This window comes from Mesoplodon mirus, assembly GCF_964341445.2.
Source record: "Mesoplodon mirus genome assembly, chromosome: 6".
Taxonomy (NCBI): domain Eukaryota; kingdom Metazoa; phylum Chordata; class Mammalia; order Artiodactyla; family Ziphiidae; genus Mesoplodon; species Mesoplodon mirus.
The window spans coordinates 88026066-88039969 of record NC_138982.1 but is presented as its reverse complement, the minus strand read 5'-3'; the positions used below and the strand labels follow the sequence as shown (position 1 = coordinate 88039969).

The 13904-nt window shown below is 35.4% G+C and overlaps 1 protein-coding gene across 1 annotated transcript in view; it reads right to left on the bottom strand.

Annotated features, from left to right (window-relative positions):
* The window catches only part of LOC309806881 (cell surface glycoprotein CD200 receptor 1-like), a 33531-nt gene that overhangs the window by 18879 nt on the left and 748 nt on the right, over nucleotides 1-13904 (bottom strand). The gene's annotated exons all lie outside the window — the stretch shown is intronic.

Genomic DNA, 13904 nt, shown 5'->3' with positions numbered 1-13904 from the left:
ATAAGGCAGACACAAAAGAGTACACTACACAGTACACAAAAGAGTACTACTAATGTAAAATGCTAACTAATTTATGGTGACAAACGGCAGATCAGTGGTTGCCTGAAGATATGGGAATGAAGACAAGGATGGACTACCAATATACATGGAGGAATATTTTGGGAATGATAGAAATGTTTTGTATCTTGTTTGTGATGATGATCACAGATATATACAACTGTCAAACCTCATCATAATGTACCTTTTAAATGGATGTAGTTAATTGTACATAAATTATCCCTAGATTTAATTAAAAATAATATCGAAACATCAGGTTGTAACACATAATATTAGAACATGCATCTACACAAACATAAAAGAAAATACAAATGAAAAACCTTGACACTGAAAATAATGTTTAAAAAAAACCCTTTTCCATCTAAGTCAAAATCATCAGTAGAAGTAAGATGTTTTGTGATTTGACTACTAATGAAACCTCTTAGTCACTTTGAGTACTCACTTTGAGTTTTCTTTCCCAAATCGTCCTTGTCATATGCCTGAGCAAGCATATACCACCCACACAATAGACACTGTATAGGCATTGACTGTGCAAACCCATACTCCAAAGGCTTCCTCCAGAGAGTGAAAAAGGCTCTCAGAAACAGCACATGGTTTTTTTGTGCTACTTAACAGTTTTTATCTATTGTAAAATCCTGTGCTCTGCTGGGCTCTACTGACTAAAAAAGTTAGAGATAGGCATTTCTGATAATTTCACCATTCTCAATAAAAACCTCTGATTCAGTAACTGTTGTTAACCAAAATAGAACATGGATTATGCCATACTTAAATAGTCAGTATAGTGCCTTAGATGATTATTTCTAATGTATGAAGATGGAAGACAAAAAATTAAAGATTTTTCTGCCCTTTGATTCATTGGCAAAGTTTTGGGAGAATACAAACACGCAGTAAGGAGTCTGATCAAATGAATTTTAAGCTAAAAGAATTCTAAAATTGAAGGAAAACTGTAGCTTAAAGTATCTGGCTATGCTCTAATAAAATTACCATATAGCTGTAAAAGAGAATAATGGAGAATAGCTTTATTTTTACATTTCTTCTGATATTTCTCTCCAAAACTTGAGGCTTCTATGCTATTATTGAACTAATTAGAAGTTATTCTTATTGCTTATTATGGTCTTTGCATCTTGTCATCTTTATTGTTATTTAACATTTAATGAACTTACTATCAACTCTTTTAAAAAAGGAACATAGAATACAAATATATTGAATATATTTCAATACACTGAAATCTGTGGGAATATTCTGATATTTTACACAAGGAAAATATTTGGTGTTTCAAGCTCTCAAACTTCAAAACTCTGCAAGTTATAATAAATACAGAACTGGACGATTTTGGATTAAGCAATGGCAGGAAAATATGAGGGATATGAGTTTTGCTTCTTACTCTGCTTCTTCCCTGAATCATTATAAATAATTAAATGAATTTATTTACTCTAGTTCTCTCCTCTGCAAAACACAGACTGTCATCCTTACTTAATAAGTAAGGAATAACTAGTGAAAGGTATCCAACGAACATTACAAACTGAGGTTTTAAACCCAGTAAAAAGGAAACCATACATCTCTCGTAAAGATTCAAGTTTCATTTAAAATAAATGCAACTTTGAGACTGAGATCTTAATCACACAAAGCAAATTAAAATTACATTGCTGGAAGAACTTTATTTAGCTATACTGAGCACATAAGTTTTTCTAATCACCAGTATTGTGAAGTAAATACAGTATAGAAAACTTTACTATAACTTTTTGGCTCCAGAAAGCTTAAAATATCAATCTTAACATTTTAGTTAGTATGTTTGTACTGTGTTTTATAAAACTGCATATTGTGGATATAGGTTAGACATAAAAGTATTATTTCCCAACAGTTTTTAGAGTTATGAATGGATTCAAGCAAGAAGAGACATTGAATTGTTTTCTTTAGAAGTACTGAAAATAAGATGAATTGTCATCCAAATAGTCTAATTCTATTTCTGCTTCTAATGCAATGATTTTCATGTTGGGAACGAGTGGAAGTCCATGATAATTGGCCAGAAAATCCATAAACTTTGTAACTTTGGGGGAAGGGATCCTAATTTACTATTTTTTTTCTGATATATAATTTAAAAGTACTCCCACCCCTGTAAGAATAATTGAAAGCATAGCCAATTTTCCCCAAAATTTTATTTTCTAGGTAGCAAACAGGAATGGTTGGAATAACAGACTCATGTGATCTTTTTCTCTACTAAAGCTACCTGAAAAGTAATGCACGAATTTTACTAGAAATTTTGGAAGAAAGGAAATAGGTTTTTTTCTGCCTTTTTTCACTAGTTTTCATTGAGATGGTATCTTAGTGACCACCTATCACATATATAAGAGCTTTTGGACTGGTGGAGGGAAGCTGGAAGCTGCATTAATAATATTTATTTATTCAATTACAATAGCTAGGCACTCAATAAATGCCCATTTATCATGGAGCTTTCAATCTAATGGGGACAATACACATTAACCAAATAATCAAATAGTTATGTGAAATTGCATTAGTAATAAATGAAAAGTACATAAAATGTATCTTGAGTAACTTATCCTAGTACTGAGGCATGGTAGGCACCCTCTAAGATGGCGCCTACTGTTCCCCCTTCTTGGTACTTGGGTCTTTGTAAAATCCCCTTCTCTTGAGTGTGGGCTGGATTTACTATAACTCACTTCTAACAAATAGAATACAGCAGAAGTGATAGAATGTCACTGCCAAGATTAAGTTATAAAAAGACTGTGGCTTCTGTCCTGGTGTTTTCTCTCTCACTCACTCTTGGCTCACTGTGAGAATATAAATATTTGTTAGGGGGTAATTTATTATGCAGCAATAGGTGATTAATACATGGCCTAATGAACAAGAACCTGCTAATAAGAAAGAGAATGAGAGGAGAACATTCCAAATAAAAGTACTTTTATGTGCAGAGAACATGTATCTGGAGGGAATACACTAGGATCTGAAGAAAGACCAGGGCTAAAAAAAGATAGTTTCAGCTTTTGCTATAAATCTAGTCTCCCATAATGATTTCAGGATTTTTTCCCTGAGACAAATGTAGTTTCCTACAGAAAGAGAAGAGAAAAAAAAATAAATGTTTGCCATTTTGGCAATATAAAATGGAACATGCCTTTTAAAATTAAAACTGTCTCCTTCATCTGTCTCATAGCTTAATATTTCAATTAACATGATCCTTGCCTCCAAAAAGGAAAGAAACTGAAATGCAAAATAAGAAAATTTTTATGTTAAATCATAATTGTTATTTCTGCACCAGAATTTTTCCAGGGGAAAAAAACTATTTTGCAAACATTTGAAATTTTATGATAAAAATTATTTATATTAATGAACAGCAGCTACAAACTTAAATATAGTTAAATCTCAAACATAATATTGAGTAAATAAATGTAGTTATAAAATAATATACATAGTATGATTCCATTTATGCACAATACCAAAAAAAAGGCAAAATAAATTTTTTTGTTAGGGACTACATCATATGTACATGGTAAAATGTAAAAAAAAACAGGGAATGATTATACACCAAAGAGAATGATTATCCCAAAAGATAATGGCTACCTTTAGAGCAAAGTTTGGGAGCTATAATTGAGGAAGAATTGACAACAGTCTATGTCTTAATTTACATAGATATTCACTGTATAATTGTTCTTTAAAATGCACATATATCATACTCTGCAATATATATTATATATGTCACTATACAAGAAAATTAAAATAAGTACGAAGAAACACAAGAATACTTACTTTTTTTAACATAATAATGTCAACAATTGATCCTGGTATCACAACATATATTTCGTGGTCTTACACTTTATGAAAGTGATTTATGTTTTAAAATACATCAATTTAGTAGCAGACAACACCTAATTAGGTGTTCAGTAAACAAAATATTGGGTAAAAACCCAAAGTTTTAGCAGAGACAAAAATAGAAAAAAAACACCAAAATTAGAGTAAGAAAATCAACTAACATTTTGGCTCTTCCATTTATTACCTCTGTAATCTTGCACAGATTACTCTCTGAACCTCAGATGCTTTATCTACACATATGGGAATTTAGTATCTGATAACAGTGGTCATTTAAATTTGTAAGGGGAAGGATGATTATTTATATCACTGATAAATGATACTAGGAGAACTAATTAGCCATTTGGAAAAGAAATATGGATAGGATACAATGCTAATAAAAACCATATTTCTGGGAATAATTTTTGTGTGTGTGACTATAGTCACAAAGTCTGCATCATTTTATTAGGACACAGTATTAATGAAAGCCATATTGTTGGGCTAATTTTTTTGAGGCAGTTACCATCACATAGTCCAAAACTAGTTAATGAAGACAGATTTGTTCCCTAGCTCATAGAAGATATTGTACAAATGTGTATCAGTGATCACAAGGGTCAGTGCGTTCAGTGGACAGATCATGAATATATATGCATATCAAATATACAAAGATACAGACATACTTCCTTTTACTGTGCTTCACTTTACTAAGTTTTTTACAAATTGATGTTTTGTGGCAACCCTGTGTTGTCAGATGATGGTTAACATTTTTTAGTAATAACGTTTTTAAATTAAGGTATGTACATTGTTTTTTAGACATAATGCTATTGAACACTTAATAGACTACAGTATAGTGTAGACATAGCTTTTATATGCACTGGGAAACCAAAAAGTTTGTATGACTCACTTTATTGCAATATTCACTTTATTGTGGTGGTCTGGAACTGAACCCACAATATCTCCAAGGTATGCCTTATGTTATAAGATATTAATTCCAGCATAGTTTTTAATTCCAAGAAAAAAAAAAAAAAACTAGAAACAACCAAAAAGTCTATCTGTAGGGGCCAATTAAATAAGTTATAAAATGATATCTATGAAAGTGCTTTGGAAACTGCAAAATAATTATTGATGCGATTTTTTTTAATGTTTGTAAAATTCAGACACAGTATTAAGTGTTTTATATACATCATTTTGCTTAATCCTCACAGCAACCCCAGACACTATCTCAGGTTTTTTGGGTAAAATCTCCCAATTTAAAAATATTGGCAACAAATTCAAATTTTTAAAAATAGTACATGAACCAGTCAAAAGTCTCTTCAAGCCAGATCCAGCCCATGGGCTGCCAAATTGCTGTCTCTGTTGTGGAAATTAGAGAAGAGGCCACAACCAGAGTCTTGAAAACATTTAAAATTAGGGATCTGTTGGAGGAAGTGAAGTTAGCAGAAATGATGAGGAAAAGTAGAAAGTAAATGCAGTGTCTTGCAGCCAGGGAAAGAGATTTCAAGACAGAAATAATCAAGGTCAAATCATGTATGAAAAGTCTTAAAGTAAGGACTAAGAGGCTTTATGGTTTGCTAACAAGGTCATCAGAGACATTTAGGAGCTGTAAGAAAGTAGTGTTATAGTACAGAGGGATGGGTAGAACAGATTGCAAGGAACCAAGCAGAAGCAATTATCAACAAATGTAGACTTGCTCTTTCAAGAAGTTTGACCTTGAAGGTATGGGAGATATGGGAGAATGGGACAGTGGCTTTATCCTTTCATGTCAAACCTGAAAGAGAGATATGGGGCAATATCTGGAACTATGAGGACTGAGAGGGTATTTAAGAAGAGAGGAGAACATAGCATATTTGTAGACAGAAAGAGGGAGCACTAGAAGTTACAAGAATGAAGGAGGCTAACTGGTAAAGCAGGATCCTAAAGGTAGCAGGAGGAGATGAGACAAACGCAAAGTGGAGGCTTGCTTTTGAAGACTGACACTTGGTTTCTGAAAGAGAAGCATAAAGGGCAAGAGTGGTTACAGAGGCAAGAGACATTTTGAGGAAGTTTAGGTTGACAAACGTTTTCTGAGTATACGTACTCAGCTTCAGGTAGCTGTGCAGAGTTCTGGGGATGGTAGAATGAATAAGGCAAGGCTTTGGCCCTCAGAAACCTTATCATTTGGGGAAGTTGGATGATGGGTAAATCTGAAGGTGAGCAGAATCTGATCCATAGCAGCCTGTAGATCTGGGACAACAGGGATAGTTTGGGTAATGAAGAAAGACCTAAAACAGTGTTCTTAATCCTAGCTCCCATCAGAATAACCTGCAAAGATTTGTGAAAGTCCAGATGCCCTAAAAGGTCTGATTAAGTAGGCTTAAGATACCACCACTGTATCTTTAATATTTTAGGCCCTGCGGGTGACTCTGTCTGGCAACTAGCTTAAAATTACTGGCTTAGAACAACCTCTGGGTAACATGTAGGAGAGAGCCAATAAAAGGCAGATAGAATGATATTTTGGAGAATAAAAACAACTAGATCTAATAGTTTTGAATCTACCACTATTTACTACTTGAACATTTTTTCAAAAATTGTCAATACCACAAAAATAAATCCTATAACCAGATACTCCCATATGACGTAATAGATAAATTGTAGGGAAAGATGGCATAGTATTTCATGGTAAAGTAACAAAATGGCAAGGGCAAAGAAAAGAAATCACTAAACAATTTAAAACTGCATATGCGAACACCCTGTTTGGGAAAATATCTTTACCAAATCACTGACTGTTCTCCAATGATACAGTTTGAACACACTCAGGCTCCCCCTATGTTGACAGAAAATTAACATAGAATTAGCCGTCTAAGCCCACAGTCTCAATTTCCCCCCCACCCACTGCATCCTCTATGTCAGCAATTTGTGGTTCTTATACCCTTCCACTCAAACCACAATTTTGAAGGTTACCAGGCCCTTTACAGTCAAACTTTAGACCTTTCTTCAGTGCTTATGTTCCTGAGTTGCTTGGTGTACTTTGATCCTATTATTTTCCTCTCCCTCTAAAACCCCTTCCTTCACCTCTACCACTACCCTGTGCTTCTCTCTATCTGTCTCCTCATTTGCAAGCCTGCCTGTCTCCTTAGGCACCTTAATAAAGGTATTGCCCCAAGTCTCGCCTGCTCCTCTCTCCCTTTACACCTCTCACCATCCTTTCCCACCTCCAGAATTTGAATTGGGCCTCGACACAGTTGCTTTCTCCTTGTTTTACCACTTCAGTCACAGTTTAGCTCCCTCTGCCCTCATACAGGCTGTTTGACTCTCTGGAATGTTCATCCCCTCAACCCTCCTTGCCTAGCTATTTTCTGCTCATCTTCATCTTAAACCTCACTTCCACAGAGCAGTCTTCCCTGACCCTCAGATCAGATCAGACTTACCAATTACACATTTCCATGCCACCTTATACTTCTCTTTACACATTTCATATTGTTTAATTATTTGTGATGATTTAGTTAATATCTACGTTTCTTACCAGATTCTAAGGTTCATGAGAGCAGGATCAATGTCTGTCTTATTCAAGTATCTGCAGCATGAAGCATAGTGTCTGACACATGGCAGACACCCACTTACTTATTGACTGACAGAAAAACTAGCCCGCATGCTAGCCTTGACTTATTTTTCCTAAACAAAAATCTCAACCCGTAAGCTGCTATTTCTCTTCACTTGAATGCTTGCTGTTACTTCAAGTACATCACATCTAAAAAACCATAGATTCTCCCACATATACTTGCCACATCCATTTTCCCCTCTATTTTTGGTGCTATGGAGGACTTCCAAGCTCAGCTCATCGACTAAAAAGTTGGGTAATGTCTTTAGTAATTCCTTAAACATTTCTGGGCTTTATTTGTCCATGTATAAAATGAAAGAATTTAATTTGAAGGTTTCTAAAATCCTTCCTGTCTGAAAACTCAATACTTCTCAATAGTGTCATGCATCTCCTTTATTTCACAAATGAGGAAATTACTGTTTAAAGGGGGGGCAAGTATTTCTTAAAGATGACATAGCTAGTGGTTAGAATTATATCTCATGACGGATCTTTAAGTCCAATACAGAGATATATAAGAATCTAGAAAACGAGGGAAAGGGGACTGAGATTTTCTTGAGAAAAATGAAAAACACCAAAATAGTCAAGGCATGGATGAAATTTAGAAAACAAAAAGGCATTTAATAATATAATACATTCAATCTAAATGTCCAAGATAATACAACCAACCAAATCAATATCACTTGGTAAAAACACAATGATATTAAAAAGACATAGATTTGAAGAAACTTCTACTTTGTTTATGGACAAGTAAGCTTCCACACATAACAACCACAAATTCTGGACAAAATAGAAAAACAACTATTTGAAGCCACTGGCAAGTAGAAAAAGCAAGAAGATTCTTGAGAGGTATCAATCCTTGAAAGAAAGAAAGTTTCCCATATTTACCACTTCTAGTCCCAGAAAAGGCTGCAGTTGGCATGACACTGGACAGCTAAAACTCTAGTAGAAAACCCACAGTTCTCTGAAGAACAAGAAGATAAATTTCAGGGCAACCTTGGTCTCTTGAAATTGAGAGAGGCAGAGAGCTAGAGTTCTAAATTCTGTGTATAAACTGTACCCACCTCTCTGTCTGACCCCAAGCCCCACATGGCAGGGCACACTTGAAGCCAACTAGCTAAAGGTAAAAGCACCGAGATTTAAAATACTGTCCAAGGGATGGGACTTCCCTGGTGGCCCAGTGGGTAGGGCTCTGTGCTCCAATGCAGGGGGCCCAGGTTCAACCCCTGGTCGAGGAACTAAATCCTGCATGCATGCCGCAACTAAGATTTCGCATGCTGCAGCTAAAAGTTGCATGCCGCAACTAAGAAGTCCACGTGCCACAACAAACATCCCGTGTGCCACAACTAAGACCTGGCACAGCCTAAATAAATAAATAAATAAATTTTTTTAAAAAATAATGAAATAAATTAATGTCTGAGAGAGTTTTTAGTTTGAGTTCCACCAAGGTAAATGTTTTCTGGGGGAAAAAAATCAACAAAGTAATATAACAGAATATAGCCTCTAAGACTTAGTATTCACAATCTAAACAAAATTACCCTACAGAGAACCAGGGAAATGTGGCCCATTCTTAGAAGAAAAAAAAAACATTAAAGGGAAATCAACCTCAAATTGACACAGATACTGCAATTATCAGAAAAGGACCATAAAGTAAATATTAAACTATGCACAGTGATATAAAAGAAAATAGACTCACAATGAATGAAAAAACAAAAAATCTCAACAGAATGAAGAGACAAGTTACGAAATAAATGGAAATTCTAAAATTGAAAATACAATATCTGAAATAAAATATTCAGTGGATGGCCTTAAGAGAAGTGAGAGAGGAAATTGTTAGCAAACTTAAAAATGTATCAATAGAAGTTATCCAATCTGAAGAGCAGAGAGAAAAAAAAAACTGAAAAAAACAACCTATAATAGCTATAGGGACCTGCAATGAAGTAGCATAGAAAGTTGATAGATAAAATATTTGAAGAAAATAGTGATTAAAAATTTCCCTAAATTTGCTGAAAAGCATAAATTTACAGATTCAAGAATCTCAGTAATCCTCAAGCAGGATAAATATGAAAATAACTATACATAGACACATTATATGTGGTGAAACTGACAATAAGGAGAAAATCTTTAAAGCGGCCAGAAAAAAAATGACTCCTTATAGTCAGAGGAACAATGTTTTGAGTCTGCCAACTTCTCATCAGAAATGGTGAAACAACATTTTTAAAGTGCTGAAAGAAAAAAAAGTCAGCCAGACTTCTACATCCAGCAAAAATATGCAAGAATGAAGCATATTCAGATAAAAGGAAACTAAGAGAACTCCTCACCAGCAGAACTTTACTACTAGTGATGATAATAGAAATTATTTAGGTTGAAGGGAAATAACACCAGACAGAAACTCAGAAATTCAGGAAGGAATGAAGAGCCCTGGAAATGGCAGCTATGATGGAGATAGTATGTGTACGTGGAATCCTATTCGAGGAATGAGTTTCTGCTCCTGCTGCTAGGAGCATTGTCAGCAGACAGCCTTCAGTTCTCAGCATCTTCGGAGATCAACTCAGTTATCTCACACACAGTCAGACTTTTCCCAGGGCAGTCCACATCCGTTGACTAATTTGGAGGTATAAAGCTCCAGCCATTTTGATTCAAAGCAGAGTCTCTCTGGAGCCACTCTAACTCTAGAGACCCCCATGAGGGGTCAGATGAGGGTCATGGTTAAGATTGCTGGTGGACTTCTCCCTCTGCTCCCTTGTCCTACTTTCCAGCTGTTTCTTCCAAGGGTCCTCACTAATAAATATTCTCTGCTCAAAACTCAACTTTTAAAGTTTATAACTATAAAAAAAAGTAATGGTTTGATTCTTAGGAGCAATTAGCATCACACAGTCCAAAGTCATTTCATAACCACAGATCTGCTCCCTAATCCCATTTAGGAATTATCAAATGTGTATTGATGACAACAAGGGGGAAGAGGCAAAAGTATATATTAAAAGTTACTACATTTTGGGCTTCCCTGGTGGTGCAGTGGCTGAGAGTCCGCCTGCCGATGCAGGGGACATGGGTTCGTGCCCCGGTCCGGGAAGATCCCACATGCTGCGGAGCGGCTGGGCCTGTGAGCCATGGCCGCTGAGCCTGCACATCCGGAGCCTGTGCTCCGCAACGGGAGAGGCCACAACAGTGAGAGGCCCGCATACCACAAAAAAAAAAAAAAGTTACTACATTTTAATCACTGTACAGATTGATTTCTCAGATGCAACATAAAACCAAATGAAAACTGAATTATGTTATTAACTAGCACCGTTAACTGAAATACTCATGACTTTATTGGGAGGGAATTTATCTACCGTGGAACTCTCATTTGTTCCCATTTCCTTATTTCTATCCTCAACCTATTAGCGTCCTTATATCCAGCTTCTCATCTTACTCTGCAATTTCAGAAGAGTTTCTGTCCTCTTATTTAAAGTGAAGCATTCCATTTATATGGCAGATTGTCTCCCTTCCCGTCTCTTCTCAGATCTTACTCTCTGTTATAGAGAGGAAGAAATAATTATCACTCCTAGGATCCAAATCCAGAAATCTCTAGAGTTTATTCTATTATTTTTATCTCTTCATGTGTACTCTCTTTGTGGGATCCTCCATCCACAAATTCTGGATGTGCTATACTTCCAAGTACTCATAAGGATTTTCATCCTATGTGTTTGCCCTCTCTGTACTGAATTTAACATCTTCCCCTGCAAAGAAACTTCCCTTCTCAGCTGCCAGTGTCTCTCAGTAATATCATGAGCCTTCCTAAAATGTAAACTCAAGGGTAGGAGCTCTTGCCCCTGCTTCAAAATAAAGCTTTACCAAGTGCCACTCCCACTCAGTGAGCTACCGATGCCACATTTTTCTCCAAAATATTTTTTTATTATATTATTTTCCTGACTAGTGTACGGTATCCAAGTTTCTTTGTTTAGAGATCAAGGACCCCTGAAATTCAGCCTTATTTCCTGCAATCATGTAACAAACAATCTCTGATACATCAAGCTAAGAGTTTTTTTCTCCCTGAACAACCTTGCCTTTGATCATGCTACACGTCTCCTCCTCCCACTTTCTATCTCTGCCTTTCTGCATCTATCCAAACCTATCATTCAAGACCCATCTCTTCCATAAAGTCTTCAATAAGTCCAACCCACCATAATTTCTCCTATCTTTGGATTTTTACTAGATTCATACACAATTTCAAGACTGACTGATTGAAAATGTTCTCTGCTTGTTTCATCTTAGCTTGATCTCTCTAATTTAGATTGCTAACAATTTTTAGGCCCTATTCCCCCCACACACACACACATACACACACACACACACACTCTATATACAAGACTCTATATAAAGACTTTTGGTTCATTTATTAATTGTTTAAGCATGGATGTTTAGAGGAAACCACACCTAAAAATTACTATAATGTGTAAATTCACAGCTATCACAAATTAGAAAAGGAAGAGAAGACAAATTAATGAGGACAAGCGCCTTCTTTTTCTCAATTGCTTTTAATCTCTTTTTCGTTTTTCTGCAAACTTGCTGAAGCTACCTAACAGCCCTGCCATGATTTTTATCTCCTCTTCTTGTTACTGCCTGCCCCCTACTGGGAAATAATAACAAATGGTCAAAATTAGCCCAAAGAAGAAAAAAGGTGGAGGATTCCTTTTCAGTAACTCATAATCTCAATATCTGTGAGATTATATATCTTTACAAAAGATAGAATCTTTTATAAAAGATTTTGATGGGGATGTCAAAATATAATTTGAACACAAGAAAAAAATCTAGAAGACAATAGAATAAAATAAAAAAGAAGTGGTGTGGGGTAAAGGGAGTTTGAGGGAAGGGGACCAGACACAGGGTTCGAGAGCTTTACTATGCAGTGGATGATTAGCATTGTTTTTATTTTTCCCTCTCAGGTATTTTCTTAATAAATCTTGTCTATCAACTTTGTCTATCAACTACCACACTGCTTGAATTTATAATCAAATAAGGAAAAAAAAAAGTCAGTGGATTTTTTAAAATAGTATGTTGTTTACGGTGAAGTCATTAGCTCTCCTCCTTTGTGAGTTTGTCTTGTATAATAAAGTGAGTTATTTCTGTTTGGCAGCATTAATAACAAAGAAGTATTAGTGATAAAGATATAAACTCATGCCCCAAGTGCTTTACATATCATTATTCGGAATTATTTCATGGTGAATTTATCATGCGAAATCACTGCACATAAAGTAATTTGCTTTTCCATATCTTTATCCTAAACATTCTGATAACACTATAATTATAGAAGCACAGACTTCAGAGATTTGATATTTGTAGCATCGCCTAGTTGTGGTTAGAAATAGTTTTAAAATCCAAACCTTTAAAGCATTAAATTCAAAATTATTGATTATGTTTCAATCTTGATCGTTTTTCTTTTACCCAAAAGTCATAGTGCAACTTGACATAAATAGCTCATTGCCTAGCTGATATTCCCTGCCAAGTTGGGTCCTGCACAGGTTTCTTTAAAAACTTTCTACAACAAGACCTCAACTATTGAAAGATTCAGATCAATTGATTTTTTTTTTAAGTGAGTAAATACTCCATTCAGTTTATAACTAAGTATTGGCTTAGTGGCACTGTTAGTGAAAAGCATAATGACTAAGTATTGAGGAAAATTGCCTATTCAACTCTTTAGTGATGCTTACAGATGTATATTATTACTGGGTATGACTGTCATATACTAGTAGTGTAACCTGGGACAAATCACTTCACCTCTCTATGCCTCAGTTTCTACCTTTGTAAGATGGAGAAATGTCTTCTATGCCTGCTTCACTGGGTTGCTGTGCAGATCAGAGGAGAAAAAGTATGTGAAAATGCTCCATAGAAAAGTACAGTTATACAGTATAGTTACTTTACGTGTGCTCACCAGTAAGATTAACATGCAGAAAAACAGATGTTTTGCTGGAAGATAGACAGTATTTTAAAGTCATTTATATGAGAAAAAATACTTTTCTTCCTTCATTTACCAAACTATAAAATTTAAAACCAAATATTTCCTTGCAGCTGCTTCCATCTACTACAAGTGAAACCTGAAAAGACCCTCCCACTCCTACCAACCTTCTACCAACCCTACCAACCCGGACAGCCCCACAATAGCCCCAAGTTCTCCACAACTCCTTCAGGAAAGTAGATGTTGAAGAACGTGCCTTCTAACCCAGAAACTGTCTCCAACAGCCCACACATGTTAAAGATAAATACAGACCTACATCACAGACGCACCACCAAACTTGGGAACGTATTATATTTTTAAAAGTGCCTGGTCATCGAAAGTGACAAGAAAGCAATAAACTTTCCTAATTTATACTGTTAACAATATGGACATAAATAGGTTGGGATTATTATTTAAGTTTTTTAAGAGGGGGAGACGAAAATAGCGCCACTTTTTTCAGGTGACTTGAATTGCTACTAGAAATTAATTTATTCT